The sequence below is a fragment of the Cyprinus carpio genome, chromosome A5 (assembly GCF_018340385.1).
Source record: "Cyprinus carpio isolate SPL01 chromosome A5, ASM1834038v1, whole genome shotgun sequence".
In the NCBI taxonomy this organism is placed as follows: domain Eukaryota; kingdom Metazoa; phylum Chordata; class Actinopteri; order Cypriniformes; family Cyprinidae; genus Cyprinus; species Cyprinus carpio.
In genome coordinates this window covers 26384998-26404218 of record NC_056576.1, presented here as the reverse complement: position 1 = coordinate 26404218, position 19221 = coordinate 26384998, and the positions used below count along the sequence as shown (strand labels likewise).

Below are 19221 nucleotides of genomic sequence, written 5' to 3'. Positions count from 1 at the left end.
AAATAAAGACACATAAAGAACAAAACAATGGAAGGATGTTTTTACTGTATTTATTACTGCAAAAATACTGAAGTTTATGATTATTTCATACAAGAGGTTTTTACGTGTAGCTAGTCTTGTTTACTCAGAGTCAAATGTGGCTACAGGTAACAACGAGACTCCTGAAAGATATGCTAAAAATAAAATTATAAAAATTGTGTTGGTAGACTCTAATGTACGCTCACACCAGTCAAAACCGTAACTATATTGTACGTATACATCAGATTTCTCCAGCAAACTAAACTGATCAGCCACTCCCCTAAAACCACTGAACAGGTGCAGCTGAGACTATTGAGTATTTGTTTTACAAGTTCTCTACTGAAGAAACCTTGGGTCCCTGCAAAGATCAGCGTGACGCAGGGCGGTGTAGGATGCGCCACACCTTAAAAAAAAAAAAAAATTCCCAAAGCCATGGACCTTGTCACTCATGCCTTCAGCCAGGCAAAGCAGAACCAGAACACACAAAGGAATACTGATTTTGCAAGCGAGAAAACCTGGAAGTAAGGGGTTTGTATCTCCTTTCAGACACACATTACGAAAACCTGAATCGGAATAAAGATGGTTCCAGTCATATTGTCTGCAGATTCTTAGACATTGCGTTAATAAACCCTAATGCTTTTACCTTATTATTTGATTAAAATCACATTAAAGTAAAAAGGTAAATAGATTGTACATGTGCTATTAGCAGAAACTGTTATTCTGAATAAATTTTAAAAACTATTATCATGCATTTTACAATGATAACATTACAGTCATTTGTGAGACACTATAGATTTTTCTTATTTTTCCCCTGATTTCAGAAATATGCCCTTCATCTTTCACATACTTTCATGGCTGGGTGAAGTATGTCTTGATGGTAAAACTGGGGGCCACTGAAGCCAACATCTTTTAAACATCTGAAATTAAGCTTTGTGCCCAGAAATGATGTGACCAATGATCATTTACTGGTATCGATTATAGATTAGATTAGATTAGATTAGATTCAACTTTATTGTCACTGCACATGTAAGGTACAAGGCAACGAAATGCAGTTAGCATCTAACCAGAAGTGCAATAAGCAGTAAGTACAGAATATACAAGGTCTACAATATGTACAATAACTATACAGATAAGTATTATGGACAAAATTTACAGATTTTAAATACTATCAGCATGATATACAGATAGGTGTACTATGAACATATTTATACAGATGAAATATGTGAAGTGTATGTACACTATAGGCAGAACTATGAACATATGAACAATTTAAACTATTGCAATGGAAAGTAAAGTGCATAGAAAATATTTCAGTGTGCAAATGGGTTATTCAGTGTTTCTGGATGAACAGACAGTAGTGCAAGTAGTAGCAAGTTTACTGTCTTTGCTTGTTGTAAATAAATAAATAAATAAATCGGTCAGATGTATTGATGAAGTGTTTGTGGATTATGTGTGTGTGGTGTGGGTGATTGTCAGAGGGCAGAGTTCAGCAAGGAGACAGCTGTAGGGAAAAAAGCTGTTCCTGGATCTGCTGGTCCTTGTCCCGAGGCTCCTCAGCCCTCCCGGAGGGCAGGAGGTTAAACAGTCCATGGTCAGGGGTGAGAGGAGTCCTTAAGAATGCTGCGAGCTCGGACGTACACAGCGTTTCCTCTTGGATGTCCTCAATAGCAGGAAGTGGTGTCCTGTGATGCGTTGGGCAGCTTTTCACCACCCCTCTGCAGTGCTTGCGGTCAGCCACCGTGCAGTTCCCATACCAGACTGTGATGCAGCTGGTCAGGATGCTCTCGATCGCACACCGGTAAAGTTCACCACTATGGCTGAAGACAGCTGGTTCTTCTTCAGTGTTCTGAGGAAGAATAAGAGGCGAGCCTTCTTGACCAGGCTGGAGGTGTTTGTGGTCCAGGACAGGTCCTCCGTGATGGTGGTTCCCAGGAACTTGAAGCTGGAGACACGCTCAACAACCAACCCGTTAATGTGGATGGGGTCATGCGTGCTTCCTTTCTTCTTCCTGAAGTCCACAATGAGCTCCTTTGTTTTACTGGTGTTAAGGAGCAGGTTATTGTCAGTGCACCATGTGGCCAGGGCAGCTGAACCTCCTCCCTGTAGGCAGTCTCATCGTTGTCACTGATGAGGCCAATCATCGTGGTGTCGTCTGCAAACTTAATAATGGAGTTGGATCCATGCACAGGCTTGCAGTCGTGGGTGTAGAGGGAGTAGAGGAATGGGCTCAGCACACAGCCCTGTGGTACGCCGGTGTTAAGTGTGATGGTGGTGGAGTGGGTGTGGCCAGACCTAACATGCTGAGGCCTGTTGGTCAGAAAGTCCATGATCCAGTTGCAGAGGGGAGGTGTTAATGTCCAGGTCTCCAAGTTTTGTGGTCAGCTTGGAGGGAATGACGGTGTTAAATGCTGAACTAAGTCAACAAACAACATCCGTTACATAGGTGTTGTTATTGTCCAGGTGTGTGAGTGCAGAGTGCATTACTGTGCATACTGCATCCTCTGTGCTCCTGTTTCTCGCGGTAGGCAAATTGATGTGGGTCCAGTGTGGGTGGGAGGCAGTCTTTGAGGTGTGCTAGGACCAATCGCTCAAAGCACTTCATAATGATGGGTGTGAGTGCTACAGGGCGATAGTCATTATATGTTATATAATGCTATAACATAACATTAATTAATTACAATTTGACTCTATTAATTCACATAAATAGAGAGATGATGTAACTGTTTATACTGTCATCAGAACACAAGTAATGAGATTTGCTTGTGACCTATAGAGGAAATTGAATGTGATATTAGTTTATTTATTTATTTATTTATTTATCCATACAGCAATCACAATCTGGCACACAACACAAAAAGGATGAAACTTTTCAGCTCAGGAAAAACGTCACTGACTGTAACAACTGACAAAACTGGTTATATGCAAGATGAAGATGTCTTGTGTAGCTCTCAAGCGCCTAAAATGACGACACTAGCCTGTAATGTCAATGTAATTTCATTTATTTTCTTTATAATTGATGTATGTTATCTCTATTTACTTATTATTGCTGCAGGTGAAACAATCAGTTTTTCTGTTGATATTAACAGCTCTTCATCTTGTGACACAAAACTAAAGTACAGCCTCAAGCAGCAACAGACGTGACCTGACTGTCACCATTGAAAACTGCAGAATCATAAAAGTGCAGTACCAACTCAAGATCCTATTTAGTCTTCCTTAGTTTCTTTTTTTAGAATATATTGCAGTTTTTCAGTACTACATTTGAATCAAATAAGTATGGACTGTAACCACTGTATGTATGAGTTTCTTAACTAAAGTTATGATCATTATTTTTTAAGTAAGACTGTTACAAGACTGTACAAATACATATGAAAATAAAAGACAACTGCTCCACTGTGATAGAGTAATGGATTAAAATTCTCACAAATAAACCCAAGATAAACTACCACATCACAACTCGCATTTTTACTCACAACATACAGACAGCCAATACCTTAACCCCCTACTTAAATAAATATTTGTCCCCATATTAAGTGCAAGTATTAAAATAAAACTTGGAACTCTCAAACATCTTGACACGAAAATCCAAAACGTCTTACAGTTTACTTGGAGGGGATGTGTCTGTTTAAACTTTAGGTAGGCTAAATTGAAAGGAGGAATTTGAAGATAACTGCACACAAGGAGAAAGTTTCTAGATGTCCGTCTGACATCAGCCTGACCCATGTTTACTCGCCTCTCTTGGCCATTTCAACACTGCTTTCCAGTCACCTTGTTGTTGCCTAGAATTTTCGGCAGGGATGTTAATAATGGTTTTAAGTTACTGTTCTCCAACGAACCCCTAGAGGGCAGCAGAAACCAACGTAACTCGTTCACAATCAAGCGACTAAAGGACGAAAGTTTGTGCAGCCGCTGGGAGGCGCATCAGGTTTTGACAACTTGAACTAGCATAGCAGATAAATCTGCATGTGAAATTCATTTAAATTAACCTCATCCTCTATAATACTGATCTCTGTATTTTTTCTCCTTCTCCTTATGTCATCAAGGCTGGTACTGAGTCTGCATATACCATGGAAAAGAGTTTTTACACAGCGTTTAACACAAAATAACTCAAAAATCAATCAATCAATCAATAAATGGTCTAACATACAATGGTCTATAACATGTAAAAACTAGTCGAATATGAATGTGAGGCTCTACATAAACGTGCGAAAAATGTCTAGACTTCCACGTATTCTTTTAATACACTTCTCAGCTGTTCGCTGTTATTTGTCTCCTGAGTCCCGGTCAAAGAGCTGCACAAAAAGCGGAAGAAGGGGGACGGACAGGAGCCGCGCGCATGCGCACTGACTTGTTTTCCTCAAGAGCAGCGCTTAAAAGTGAGCCGGTGGCGAAATTTCGCCGTCTTTCATTGCAGACCATCAAGCCCTTCACCGAGACGCGATAACAGCATCCTTTGCTGTTGTTCAGCTCTCGCATCTCAATGACACTTTTCAGTGTTTACGCTCACTTTTTTCATAAGAGATTATTTTCCTAGACTTGTGATTTTGTTTTGTCTGTAGAACTTTGTACATTTTGTTTTCTTGCCACCATGGTGCTAGGAAAGGTGAAAAGCTTCATTGTAAGCTACGACTGTCTAAATGACAGCAATGTCCCTGTTTTCTCCCAGCGGGGACTCCGTCTCAGGAAGAGTTATTATTGAAGTCACCGGGGAGATTCGTGTCAAGTCACTTAAAATACACGCAAAAGGATTCGCAAAAGTGCGTTGGACAGAATCGCGAAATGCTGGATCCAACACTGCCTACACTCAAAATTATACAGAAGAAGTTGAATATCTGAATCATTAGAGACATCCTTATTGGCCATGGAAGAGGTAAGCATACAGATCAAAACTGCGCTCGGTGTAGATGTGTTGAATGTACTGGTGGGATGCTCAGTGGTCCAGGATGACGTGACATACTTTGGATGCTGCACAGTACTTGTTGACTGCTGGACCTGTAGAGACTATTGTGTGCATTCAGATATATTTCTTTTCTTTTTCTATTGTGTTTATGGATTCATTTGTTAAAACCGAGTGGCTAATTAATCAAACCAAAAAAATTGAATGCACCCGGGTGCTCCCATCTTATAAGAGATTTCTTTTGAAGAAAAAAACTACGTCCAATGAAATTCTATATATTATGACAGATATATAATGGACAGATCTTTCGGCATAATGTCTTAAGTTTCCACCCATTGTTAGAAGCGGTTCAATCCTGTTTTGATGCAGTGTCTAGTCGTTCTGTCTTCTGATTGGTGGAGGCGTCAACGGGTCTTCTATGACATCATGCTTTTGGCGGAAAGTGAGAGAAACAGCAGCAACTTGCACCAACGGCTGTAGTATGCAACCCATGCACAAGCATTTAAAAGCATTCAGTGGTCCAGTGTTCACTTTTCGATGCTAAACTGACCATTTGGATTTTTTTTTGTTGTTGTTGTTTTTTTGCATACACTGTTGGACTCTTCACACTTGACAAAATTGTTAACTCATGGAATTTTTTTAAAATTCTGAGTAAATGTATTCTCCTGGTTATCTTCTTTCACAACTGTACATTTATAAACCCTCGTTTGCCATATTTAAGACAAAACGTATTCGATGAGTGCATCTTGCAAGCTAGTTCTTCGGTAAGAAGTTTCCTAGTTTGTCCGAATTTTTAAGTCACTTTTAATGTACAAAAACAACTGTCTCTTATCCCTCCAGTTAATAAATTGCAATTAAATTGTTCGACAGTTTTAATGTTCTCGTGCGTTTACAGTTTCTGCAACTGCACGGAGCTCATGAATATTTAATGAGCTAAGGCGCCAAGGCAGTTTATTGGTCGTCTGTTGCCAAACAACTTTGCTCTAACGTTCTACCACCGCATTGTTTCCCACCGCTGGCATCAGAACACCGGGTTACAAAATTGCAAGTGTGAAAGTTTGCTTAACCCGTGTGGAAAACGTGACATTTATACATCCTTTGTATAATAACTTTGAGAATATCTGTTAGCCTGAGGTGGCTTTCTAGTACAGGAAAAGCTACGTTAATTGCCTTATTGAAAACTCTTTGTATACAAATCAAGTAGTGCATGTTTATGACCTTGTTAGTTGCATGCGTGTTGTAATTTCAAAGAAATTCATTCTCATGTAAAATTCTAATCTAAATCATGTCTAATTTGTCTTTGCCGCTTCTGTATGATTGGTTGGTTTCAATAAAGGTCCCGATTTTTATGGGAAACTGGTCGGTTTTCTGTCGTTTGTGATTTCGGTGTGTGTTTTTTGTCATATTTCTCTCACGTGTTTTGCTGAATGGGAGAATACTCTCGAAGTCCACGCCGCAGCACACGGGTAGATTCGCTGGGAGGCTGCAGGCAGCACATTGAATGGGTAATGAGCGCGCAGGCACGGGGAAGCAGCAGGCTCCGGTTTAGGCCGGTATTCTCTTGCCGGATTCCCTTTGATTGACAGCTCCGTGCTTGTTTACCATGGCTCCCCGCTAAGCTGAGTGCTGAACTGGCAAAACGAAAGTCATCGGTGCCTATTAGTGTTACACAAACAAATTATTTAACATTGGAATTTGCTTAAAATGTCCCTTAGGTTTCACGTGAACTGCAGTGGATCTTGAGCAACTCTCTCCCATTCAGAATAAATATTGAAACTGAATACACCATCATAATACATGTGACAAAACACCCATTCATGGGTATGACATAATATTGATGCATATCATGATTTGCTGGGGTTTATGAAAAACAACTTTTTTTTTTTTATCAAAGGATGCTTTACATTCATGCATTTAGCAGAAATTAGTGTGTTTGATATATATAATGTAATTAACAAGAAGATGATCAATGCTTTGGCAGGGTAAGGTATATTTGGAATATTATTTTCTTCTGTTTCAGATGATGATAACTCTGAGGAGGGACTCACCACTATTCATTCAGGAAGACATGAGTATGCATTCAGCTTTGAGCTTCCACAAACGTGAGTGTTGGTCAGATGTGGCCCCAAACCTTATAGTTATTCACCTGCACTGTGTTGTAATTTTTATTCAAATGTTCTCTCTGTCACACACGTGCAGACCTCTGGCTACCTCGTTCGAAGGAAAGCATGGCAGTGTGCGCTATTGGGTGAATGCTGAGCTGCACAGGCCGTGGCTTCTGCCCATGAAGACCAAGAAAGAGTTCACTGTCTTTGAGCACATTGACATCAACACTCCTCTCCTGCTGGTGGGTTTTTGCTTCATTTGCATCACTGATTTATCAATGCACTGTTGAATAATGACCAGTTAAGGTTCTTGCATTTTAAAGTTTTGTTATTCTATTTTGCATAGTCTCCCCAGGCAGGAACTAAAGAAAAGACGCTATGCTGCTGGTTTTGCACCTCAGGTCCGATCTCCTTAAGTGCCAAAATTGAACGGAAGGGTTATACTCCAGGTGAATCTTCAATCAGGTTAACATTTTCACTAGACATTTAGACCCCACTGTACTTTTACACAATGGCTGCAACCAGTGATTATTTTCATAATCAATGAATCTGTTGATTATTTTTCAATTAATAAGATGAAAACATGCATCTGACAGGGACAGCCACATTAAAAGGGGATAGTTCATCAAAAAATTTAAATTATGTCATCGTTTACTTATCCTCAACTTGTTCCGAACCTGTATGAATTTCTTTCTTCTATTGTACAAAATATCTTCTTTTGTGTTCAACAGAAGAAAGAAATTCACACAGGTTTGGAACAACATGAGGGTGAATAAATTATGGCAAAATCAATTTAATCATTTATTTGCTGCAGCCCTGCATGTTACCCTTCATACTATTTTGTACCATTAACATTATATAATGTCTGTTTACAGGAGAGTCCATTCAGATCTTTGCTGAAATTGAAAACTGCTCCTCGCGTATGGTTGTGCCAAAGGCCGCCATTTACCAAACACAGACCTTCTTTGCCAAAGGGAAGATAAAGGAGATAAAACAATTAGTGGCCAACATCCGAGGGGAGTCACTTTCTTCTGGCAAGACGGGAGACATGGAATGGAAAGATGCTGAAGATCCCCCCTGTATCACCCTCCATCCTTGACTGCAGTATCATTAGAGTGGGTAGGAGTACTCACTCATGGTAAGTCATGTGCTTTTATTTTATAGTTTGTATTGACTTTGAAGTCTTCTGGGGCGCACATGTGATTACCGATCATCTCTACAAGTGCTGGTCATCTTTATAGCTTCGAAATGCAAGTAATGCAATAATTTGAAAGCTTTCCATGTCAATTTCAAGCAGCTGAAGGATAATATCCTTGAAGGCACTTCTTGCGCTTCCACAGATGCAGCACTGTGAATGATAATAAGATTACGCAAGATTATGGCAAGTTCTCTCCTGCACATACTGATAAGAAGATCAGCCTAAAATATCTGATGAAATTCAGGCCATTGAGTGTTAATGGCCTATTATACCCTCAAACCAATCTGTTAGTGCCCTTCTTGTGTAATGTCAGGACCTACTCATATCTAAGTTTACTGAGGAAATTTCAGATTCTTTAGTTTTTTGCCTTTTGGCAGAAGCTTTTCTTCTTAAGTGATTGAAAATACGCTGACTCAATGAATGGGTCATCCCTGCTTGTTTAAGCAGGATCCTTGAGTCTGCTTGTTAACTTAAATTCTGATGTATCGAATACTGTTTCAAGGTCCAAATCTCTACTTTATTTCAATGCCATATCAACAGCTGTTTATGAGCACTATTCGTGCCTATTGCACTAAAAACTCACAATCCTGGACACCAGTATTTTATTAACAATTAAGAAAAAATTTAGTTTATTTTTTTTCCAGTATGAAGTTAAGTGTTAGGATTATGATTTTCAGATGACCTACAGTACACTGTGATTGTATATTAGAACTATTTGTTTGATTTTGAGGTCTTTGGGTAGTTTTGGACCCAGAAAAAGGTGTGTGTTTGTTGGGAGATTTAGGTAAGGGATTTTTCTAGAAGCCGTATTTACAAATAAAGGTGCACTGTTTGTGAAATAATTAACCTAATATTCCAATATTTTTATCTTCAGGTGTATGTAGACATCCCGGGAGCCATGAACCTGTCTTTAAACCTGCCCCTGGTGGTTGGCACCATCCCTCTCCACCCCTTCGGTAGCCGGACATCTTCTGTGAGCAGTCAATGCAGCATGACCATGAGCTGGTTAGGCATGGCCCTCCCTGAGAGGCCTGAAGGTAAGGAACACTCCATTAGTACCACTTGCTTTGAGGGATGTTTGCAATATATGAATAGCAAAGATGCTGCATTTATGGAGGCCATGGGATTTGAATCTGTCCTTTTTCAGATTACCCATATAGGAAAGACTGTAGAACTTGTTGCTTACTGTTCCTTTGAATAAAACACCAGAAGAGGATGTGGAGATCACATTTTGTGTCGAGAAGAAACAGATAACCTGGTTGACATGGGTAAAAAAACAGTATACATTGCTTTTGCTGTACGCAGCTCCTCCAGCCTATGCAGAGGTGGTCACAGAAGAACAGAGACAGAGCAGTCTGGAAGTGTCGTCAGGGCGGGAGAACTTTGATGGCCCGCTATTCGCCTACATCCAGGAGTTCCGCTTCCGACCCCCTCCACCCTACTCTGAGGTAAGCTTTTAGTTTAGTTTTGGTGGCTAAAATGTTGATTTTTCTATCAGGGAACAGCTTTCAGCCTTGTTTAAATGCATTTATCTCATGGCAGCTGTTTCTTTGTTCCCCTCTCCATCAGACTGATCCAAATCCAGATCAAGACACATCAACCGCGGAGCAGAGACTCGACACCTGCCCGTCACGCTGAGAAATGCATGGCATGAGTCCAAAGTGATTGGGCTTTAGGAGCTTTCACTTTTGTTTATCTCCCGATGACAGCAATTGTTCACTTTGCTGTCACCACCGAGAGAAAACAAACCTCTATGGGAAAATCCAGAAGTAAGGGTGTAGGAAGTCACTGGCAAATTACCCGACCCAGATATTTGGCCCCTGTGGATGGGACACGCCCCGTCGGACTTTGCCTGCAGAGCTTTGTCAAAGTAGTCACTTTTCTCATGCTTTTCAGTAAAGGTTGACAAAGAACATGCAGGCCTTGTCCGAGATCTGAAGAGAAATGCAAGAAAACACTACAACCACAACCATTCGCAGAACAGCTGAGAAACGCGTCATCCTCTTGCCTCAGTTTTTTTTTTTTTTTTTTTTTTTTTGCACATGTTCCTTTTCCTCACTTGGGTTTTAAGAACACTGATTGTTTTAGTTCAGTTTTCAGCCTTTTGGACTAAGCGATTGCAGGCTCTTGCTTGAGCCAAAAGCAACACAGAGAACTGATTCCGAGGAATAACAGACTGACGTAATGCACTGATCTTGTTTAAGCTCTTTTGAGGTCTGTAGTGTTCATTGATTGTGTTTCCTCATTCGATAATCTGCTCTTGGTAACATGCTGTCTTGACGCTCTTGTGACTTTGCCTCACCAACTCATAACCCGAGTGTTGCTTTTGTTTTATTTTCTTCTGTTCACATAGACTTTATTTTCAGTTCTAAATGTAGAATGCCTTTAAGCATTTGTTGCACATGTTGTTTGATCAAGGAGCAACAGTCCAGCTCTAGCCGCTCATGTGCGTGATAGGAGGAGAGAGATATAAACAGGGTGGGGTCTGGGCAGGGCAGCCTGAAAGTTTGTTGCCTGTCTGTTTGTAGTCTGTAGCAGTGCAGGCTTTAAGATTGCACTGCTTTGAAAAAAAGCACTCATTCTCAGGTGGATCTTCTCCACTTTGCCAAACGATGAAAACAAAAATGGTGTAGATTGTTTTGATTGCACTGTTTCAGTTCAAGGAAGAAGTCTATAGAAGGAATATCAGATTCAATATTGAAAAACACATTCAATAAAGAGAGGAGATATGCATAAAAGATTCAAGGCAGCTTTCAAAGACTTCTGACATTCCCTTTTTGTCCTGCTGCACCAGCAGCCGTAATGTTTCTGCAGACCAGTGAAGCCAGATTTGACCCAGAGGATGGCACAGATGCTTGAAAAGCCAAGCTGTAAAGCAAACCAAGGACTATGGATCCTATCCAGAGACGTCCAAATCCAGTTGAAATGAGTTGTACATTTGTTTTTAAAACTCGTTCAACTACAGAAGTAGTTTAGGCTCTGATCATGCTTGGCTTTCATTAAGCACTTTTTTTACTGAATTGAAACAAGAAATCTGCTCATGTCTGGTTGAGGTCTGGAGAAAGTTTAAACAAATACCAATGTACTGTAGATAGTTAAAGATAGTAGAATTAGTCATTTGTGTGCATACACAGTGTGTGCATTATAGGTTCATCTGTAATGTGACGGGTTTATGATTAGGCAGGTTTTTTTTTTTTTTTTAGCAAAGTGGTCTTAACAGAGGCCTTGATGAAGAACTGGTTTTACCATGCTTTATCATTTATGTAAACCTCACTAATCATCATCCTATTTTCTTTTAGTCCTAGAGATTGCTGTTTAGTTTAAAAGGACAAAAAGGGAAAACCAAAAAGTCCTTCAAAGCGAGTGTTGATCGTGCCACTTTTGAGTTGAATGGGTTTTGGATTTGATTTCAGTTATGGTTTCTGATGATTACTGTTGGGCGTTCAGTGTTTGTTTTCCAGGCAAACGACCATTAGATAGATCCGACCGTCTCAATTGTTATGGGAACAGTAGCTGTAGCACACCTTAGAGAAATGGATGACCCATTTCAGAACTGAAGAGATGATTTTAAGAAGAAAAAATGATCTGCTTCTCTGTTGTGTTTTATAGTTTAGAATTGAACCAAAATTGGCCACTAAAGAAAGAATTAGCTTAAATGCAAAAAGAAAAGTGCTTCTTTTTGTGGTTGGTCAATATTATAGTCCCAACGCTTGGCCTTCCGTGTAGTCCAGTGTTAAAGCTAAACTCTTGACTCTGTCAGGAAACACCTTTAGTGGAAATATGGTGTGTTTTAGAAATTAAGTGCAATATTTCTTGAGTTTATTTTGCCTCAGTGGTATATTTTGTCTTATTTCATTGTGATTTCATTTCAGAGATCATTATGAACATTAGATACTGAAATGTATGTTCATAATGGTTTTAACTTTTGTCTTAGTTCTTCCTTGGAAATAAAAAACCTCCATCCATAACTTCAGCTGTACTTCTGTTTTATTTATAACAAAACTACGCTGATATTAGAGCATCAAAGCTCTAAGAATTTAAAACATAAGCAAGATCTGAAATATGGCCACATTTAAACCAACTTCAGCCCTGGTCTCTCACTAAAAACAGTGCACTCACAGGACATTCTAGTAGTTACACAAATAGTGTCAACAAAGAGTTTTAGGTGATACTTCTCTATACACATACCTCTTTAATTTAGAGTGCACATCAAATACCACAAATCTAATTTAGACCATCAGAATCTTTTTTTCTTTTTCACATTTAGTCCTTTTCATTGCTGTTCCTTTAAGATGCAGATCATCTCAAGATAAGACTGAAACCTCAAGGTGTTGGACTTCAAGACGCCAGCTTGGTTTATAGGGGTTAACCTTCTGACCTCAGCTTATCAGGTGGCACTAGGGTCAAGAAGTGACCTTGGGGTCAAGTGAGGTAATAAACTTTGACCAGCAGGGTTGGTTAAAAAATACTAGCCTATAAACTAAGATTCATGTTAGAACAGGCCAAAATAAAGAAAATTGTTACCGCAAGTTCTAAGTCATGATACAAAAAAAAAAAAAAAAAACACCTGTGGCTTGAATTCATATAATATTTATTGAATTCAGTTCCTTACAATATTGTCGTCTAATGGATTTGATTTTTCATAATCATTATTGACACTGAAATGCCTTTATGCCAATTTATTGCTCAGATTATTTATTTCATGTACAAGCCCCCAGTTTCACAGACAAGGCTTAAGCCTAGTCCCAGATCTAAATGTAAGTCTGAGCGGTTTCAACTGAAATAAACTTGCACTGATTGATCTTAAAATATGTCAGTGCCCTTGTTTTTTTTTTTTGTTTTTTTTTTGTTGTTGTTTTTTTAAGGCACGTTTATAAAAATTACTTAAATGTCCTAAATTAACTATGGACTAAATGTCCTAATTGAAGCAAGGCCAATATATACTGAAGTCAGGCCAGTACATATTTTAATCTATGGTCATTTTTAAATGGGTATTTGCATTGCCTGAGATAAGTATGTGAGGTTACATATTAATTTTGGCCACAAACTTATTATTGGTTTGTTGTAACATATTTAGAAAATCCATGGTAGTTGCATCATTCATGTGTTATGTTTATTGACTGAATTTTAGGCTCACACATGCAGGACAGAGCCTAAGGGGTCAGGAGAATGTCTCTTCACCTCCTCTCTGGGGTTCTCTAACTACTTTTATTAAAAGACACTTGCATTTTTAAGGTGTGCTTTTTTGTTGTTTTAAAGCCCAATGATCCAGTTTTATTTTCAGATTGTTTGTTTGAATTTGTTTGTGTATTGTAAGTGAAATGAAAGTGGAAAAAGTGGAAAAATACAATAAAAATTAATGAATATATATTTATTATCATAAATGTATATAAATTGAATGTAAATTAACTATAGTAAATGCTAATTAAAATAAATTTCACGAAATAATGCATATTTAAATAACATTTATTTTAAAGTATTGTTAACACATTACAGCATATACTTGAATTATTATATTACTATATTTACACACATTTGTCAGAAGTTGTTTCAAGTTTAAATTTGTATTTAGGTCAGTGTTGTGATTAGGCCTCTCAAGGCCATTCATATTCCTTCCTGTCAGCCACTGTATAGTTGTTTTGCTAGTTTGCTTTGGGTTATCATGCTGAAAGATCTTATCTTATATTTAACCTAAGGGCTGCCGTTTCACAAATGGCAAATGAGGACAAGATAACATGAGGCACTGAAATGTGAAATGCCTGGGTACATCCTCACCCAGCTAAGCTAGCTGCAGCTGGCGGGTGTATTACATAAGTCTACAACTGTATTGTCTTCTCTGCAGGCAGTCGAGTGCTGCTTCTAGGATCTATGATGACTCAGCTTTGACCCAGCACTTTATTCTGTCCTGCTAGGCCTCTACTCCATTGACTCTTGCAGGTCAGGTCCTTTGTACCATGCTGACCCTGGGCCCCAGCAAACAGAGAGGTGGGATTACTAGCAATGGCAGCTGCTGATTTAGTCCATGCTGACACTGTACAGGTCTCAGCTTTTCTCAATAACTGCCAAATCCTACTGTCGTGCCTCCTTACCACGAGCCTCGTGCTCAAAGGGGAACAAAGCTTCTAGAAGATACAGTCATGCTCACATAACTGTGTTTGGTACATTTTATATCTTGTGGCCTTTATTTAAACTGTTATGACACCGGTTTGTGGGAAATTGCAAATAAAGTCTCCTGATGTAATTTCATCTTATCTTCTGCTTACCCTTTATTAATCTTCACTGCATCTAGTTTCAGTCTCTGTTAGCTCTATTCCCTTTCTGTTTTCCTTCGCCTGTGTCATCCCTAATGTTCTGTACCACATAAAGAGCAGATTTGATGAGATAATTGACTGAACATCTTCTCAATGTTCTCATCAAGAGCAGGAGAGGAGAACACTGACCTAGAGCCTCCTCAGATACTTTGTCTATCAAAATATCTTGTTCACTCATAAATTGTATATACTAGTACAAGTGGCACTTTCCACAAATTATACAAAATGGGGCATGAAAAAATGTCATTTTAATTTTTTTTTTTTTTTTTTTTTTTTTTTTTTTTTATTGTCAGTGAAATAAGGTGCTTTACCTTGAGAAAATGTTGATCAACCTCAGGTTAAAATGATTTTGTTTTCTCTAGCGATGAATATTAAATGATATTTAATATTCACAAATTACATTTTGCATTTTTGTTAAAAAAAAACAACAACAAAAAACAGATATATATTTATATGCAAATAATACATACATTGTGCAAAATGTGGGACACATTTAATTGAAATCAGTTAATTGTATTTTCAGTAATTAAAATCAGTTAAACTTATTTTTGCTTATTAATTTTATGACTATAAATTCATATCCAGGTTAATGTAAACATTTTTACATATATGTATGGTTTTAATTCTTGTAAAAAGCTGGGATTGTCAAGGACTCTGAAGTGGAACCGTTTTCTTGAATTTTTCAGCAGAGACAAGTGATTTTTGTGATTTTACTTTTAGAGCACTATTTCACCTTTTAAAACTTGTTTACAACTTCTCAAACTCAATTCACTTTATACTGTGACATATAAAACCAATAATATAGTCATAAGTCAATCTACATGAAACTCAGTTTTCCATCCAAATGTGTGTGTCATGATGTAACATACTGTAAAACCCAAACATTCACACCCATCTGTGACCATGGCAACAAAGCAAACACAACTAGTGAAGGGAACAGCTGTGAGAGCTCTCTGAGCTATTGACATGCACAGGCCAGTTGCTTCATCTTGTTTTGCAGCATGGCTGTGGATAAGAAGGAGGGAACTTGATAGTATGAGATTTCTCAGGCTAGTTGAGGTCCCTGAGTTTACGACTCCCAGGATAGACTGCATAACTTTGGGCTTGTCCACTCTTAAACTATAGGGGCAAAGGTTCAAGTTCCTGACTGTTGTGAGCAGTTTCATTTCTTGATTTAGTGTTATGATAGTAAGCAGCATTAATTTCTGTATAGTTTCAGTGCTGGCAAATGGATTCTATGTTTAATGCTTCTCTGCACAGATTCTGCTTAATACAGGTAATTAAAGCTTATAAATTAATTAATTAACATGAATTCATTTTTATTTATTTATTTAGCCGCTTTAGTTAATCTACTACGTACAGTTTCCTTTTGTGCTTTCTCCCTCAGTCATGCTTTGAAGATACCTTTGAACTCTTGCAGAGTACCAGTATAGAAATCTCAGGGGTGGTGATGTGTCATGAATTATTCATGATAAGGAGACTGAGGCTGTGCTGTACAAAGGGTTGACAATTCACACTGTGGCACAAATACAACTGTTATATCAGTGGATGATTAATAGGACACTAAATAGAGAATGTGTCTGCAGAGGTTTGTGGATGGGGTGGGGAACAAAAACACAGTGTTGCTTTGGTGGCCAGCAACATTGATAGGCCTATAGTTATAAATCTGGCTTGGCAGAGTTTAGTGTGTAAGCTTTCAGAGTGGTAAAAAAATTATATATATATATATATATATATATATATATATATATATATATAGATATATATTATATATATATATATATATATATATATATATAATATATGTGTGTGTGTGTGTGTGTGTGTGTGTGTGTGTGTGTGTACCGTGATTCCACCATTATCACAAAATCAGACTTATTTCAACACACAGTAGTATCACTCTTCAATGATTTTGTATTTTTAATTGAATGAGTGAATGATTCAGTGACTCATTCATAACACATTTCAACACAATCACCAGCATTTGTGAACAAAATGACTGAATCAATGACTCACTCAAAAGATGGTCACTTGCCGCTATACTGTACATTTACATTTAGTTAGTTAGCAGACACTTTTATCCAAAGCGACTTACAAATGAGGACAATGGAAGCAATCAAAATCAACAAGAGAGCAATGATACGCAAGTGCTGTAACAAGTCTCAGTTAGCTTAACGCAGTATATGTAGCAAGTTTGTTGTTGTTTTTAATATATAATAAATAAAAAGAAAACCGATAGAATAGAAAAAGCCTAGAGCAAGCTATAGTGTTAAAGACCTTTTTCGCTTTTACTGTACTGTTGCAACTTGCAACTTGCAACCTGCAGAAAGAGTCGAGGTAGCTAACTGTAATCTTGGAAAAACAAACAGATCACAATAGCATAGCATCAAATTAGTAATAGAATTTCTGCTTCAAATCGTTAAATGTACCTACTTCGGTTATGATACTGAACCATATAGTCTATTTAAACTTGATCTTATGTTTAAGGTGATGTCATTTGTACTGTCCCTGCTCAGTAATACATTTTTTACATTGATTTCTCCAGTAAAGTGTTAACTTTATGTCTCTGCAGTCAGCTCACTGGCTCAAGCAATGGCATGACTTTTGGGGCAGGACTAAGTCTCTGTGCGACATTTGGGGGAAGTGTATGAGAAACCTGTTTGGAAACAGTCAATATTTTTGCAGTTTGGTCACCTAGTGGAGCATAAATACCAAATGACCCAATGCATAAACATTTAATGCCACTGAATTCATGTTCTCAGTTATAGCAGGAAACATGTGTATGTTATGTAACATTTTAATTAATAAAATTTAAAATAAATCACACCAAATAGGGACTGGGCAGCTCTTTTATTAGGGGAAGTAAGTTTCCTTCTGCTTCTAGTACCATCGAGTTTCCTTTTCAGGCAACAGGCTGACTCACATACCCTCTGTTTCTCCTCTCTTCCTGAGTCATGATGAGCCTTGATCCCTCCTGTGAGTCTGAGCTGCAAAACAACAGGTGCAGCAGGAGCCGACAGCTATAAGAACCCCCCCCCCACTACCATCCCAACACATGCACGCACAAACATTCACATTTTACTGCCTGAGACTCCTTTACACATCTGTTAAACTGCTTTTGCAAGCTGGAGGTAAAAGTTAAAAATTTGCATTGTGTTGTATTCTGAATAAATGTGCTAAAACTGACGATTTGCTATAGCTACAGTGCAAGAGAAAGATGAGAGTGAGGTCGATGCTGCCAGGGTAAAATGACTCACGTGAACCACTAACCCAGTTTCTTTTGCCCAAACCGCTGGATATTCCAGGCCTACAGAAAGGTATTACTTGCAATAATTTGCAAGGCCGACAAACAGCTCAACCAATGAGTTTAGGGGGACTGTTTGTTTGTCTCACCAATGGTAGATTGGAGGAGTGTTTGGGAAATTTGTTCGGAAATAATCATTATTAGCTTTTATGTAGCACCATAAAGGTTTAAATTCTACAAGTTTGGGTTCTGTTTTTTGTAGATTAATTACCATTTAGATGTAAATATGCTAATTCTCCTCATTTAAATTGAATTACTTCATGATGATCAAGTTTGTAATATTTCTCAGCAGCACCAATAACCATATTAAAATGTATGGTTATTAAAGAAAGTACTATGTGAAAGCACATTGTGTGCTGCTGCAGTTATGCTGCTTTTGCAAGCAGTGTGAAATATGTTATTTTTGCAATTCCATTTGGTGCTGACAGTGGCACGGAAATTACACACCACACCTTTGGTTTAATAATTCCCTTGTGTTCTTTTCTTTTTGCACCCAAGCACTTGTGGAAATGGAGCAGCTTATTGATGGGAATAAGATGCTTTGCAAAAAATTGTTTGTTGTTATTTTATTTTATATTTAATTCTTATTATTTTTTATTCCAGTTCAACCAAACAATTTTTTTTTTATTTTTTTTTTGCTTTTGCACTTCATGACACCTATACACATGTGCTCAAGTATCCATTTCCGTTTTGATGAAATGATGAACACATGTTGGCTTTATTAATTTTCCATAACATCTGATACCCTGAGTAAGCGTCTACTTACACAAGGAGGTCCTGGATCCAATATATCTGCCCAACAATTTAAAATGACTCCTGGCATGACATAAGACTGAAGAATATCCAAGTTATTCATATACTTGTTGGTGGATATTAGCTGATTAGCTGCTAGAGTTTAGGTATTACCCCATCATGCAAAATGCTGATGAAGATTTGAGTAATGGTACAGACAATCTGAGCAGATTCATATCATAACAACTGGTGGTTATGTAATGGGGGAACTGTTTGCACTCCAGATCTGCATTCGCCTGCCTCTACCTGGCATTCATCTCGGCTCCTAGCAAATAAAACAGACAAACTACTATTCCTCACCCGCACAAACAAGGACTTTTTAAACTCTGCTGCACTTTGCTTCATGGAAACCTGGTTGAACAGAGCCATCCCGAACAGTGCACTTCATCTAATGGGCTTCCTGCTGTTCAGAGCGGATCGCGTCACCGAGTCATGTTTGTTTTCTAATATGGTGTTCTCGAACATTTATATTAATATAGTGTGTTAATCTGGATGAGCTCACTGACACTGTTTTATATCAACAAAGGATCTCAATCTGGATGAGCTCTGTTGCGTCCTTTACTGAGTGCATTTATTTCCTGAAAGTTGATTGCAAGAAC

The 19221-nt window shown here is 38.2% G+C and overlaps 1 pseudogene; it reads left to right on the top strand.

Annotated features, from left to right (window-relative positions):
- The first annotated feature begins 4539 nt into the window (after positions 1 to 4539).
- Positions 4540 to 10703, top strand: LOC122145064 (annotated as a pseudogene).
- The last annotated feature ends 8518 nt before the right edge of the window (positions 10704 to 19221 follow it).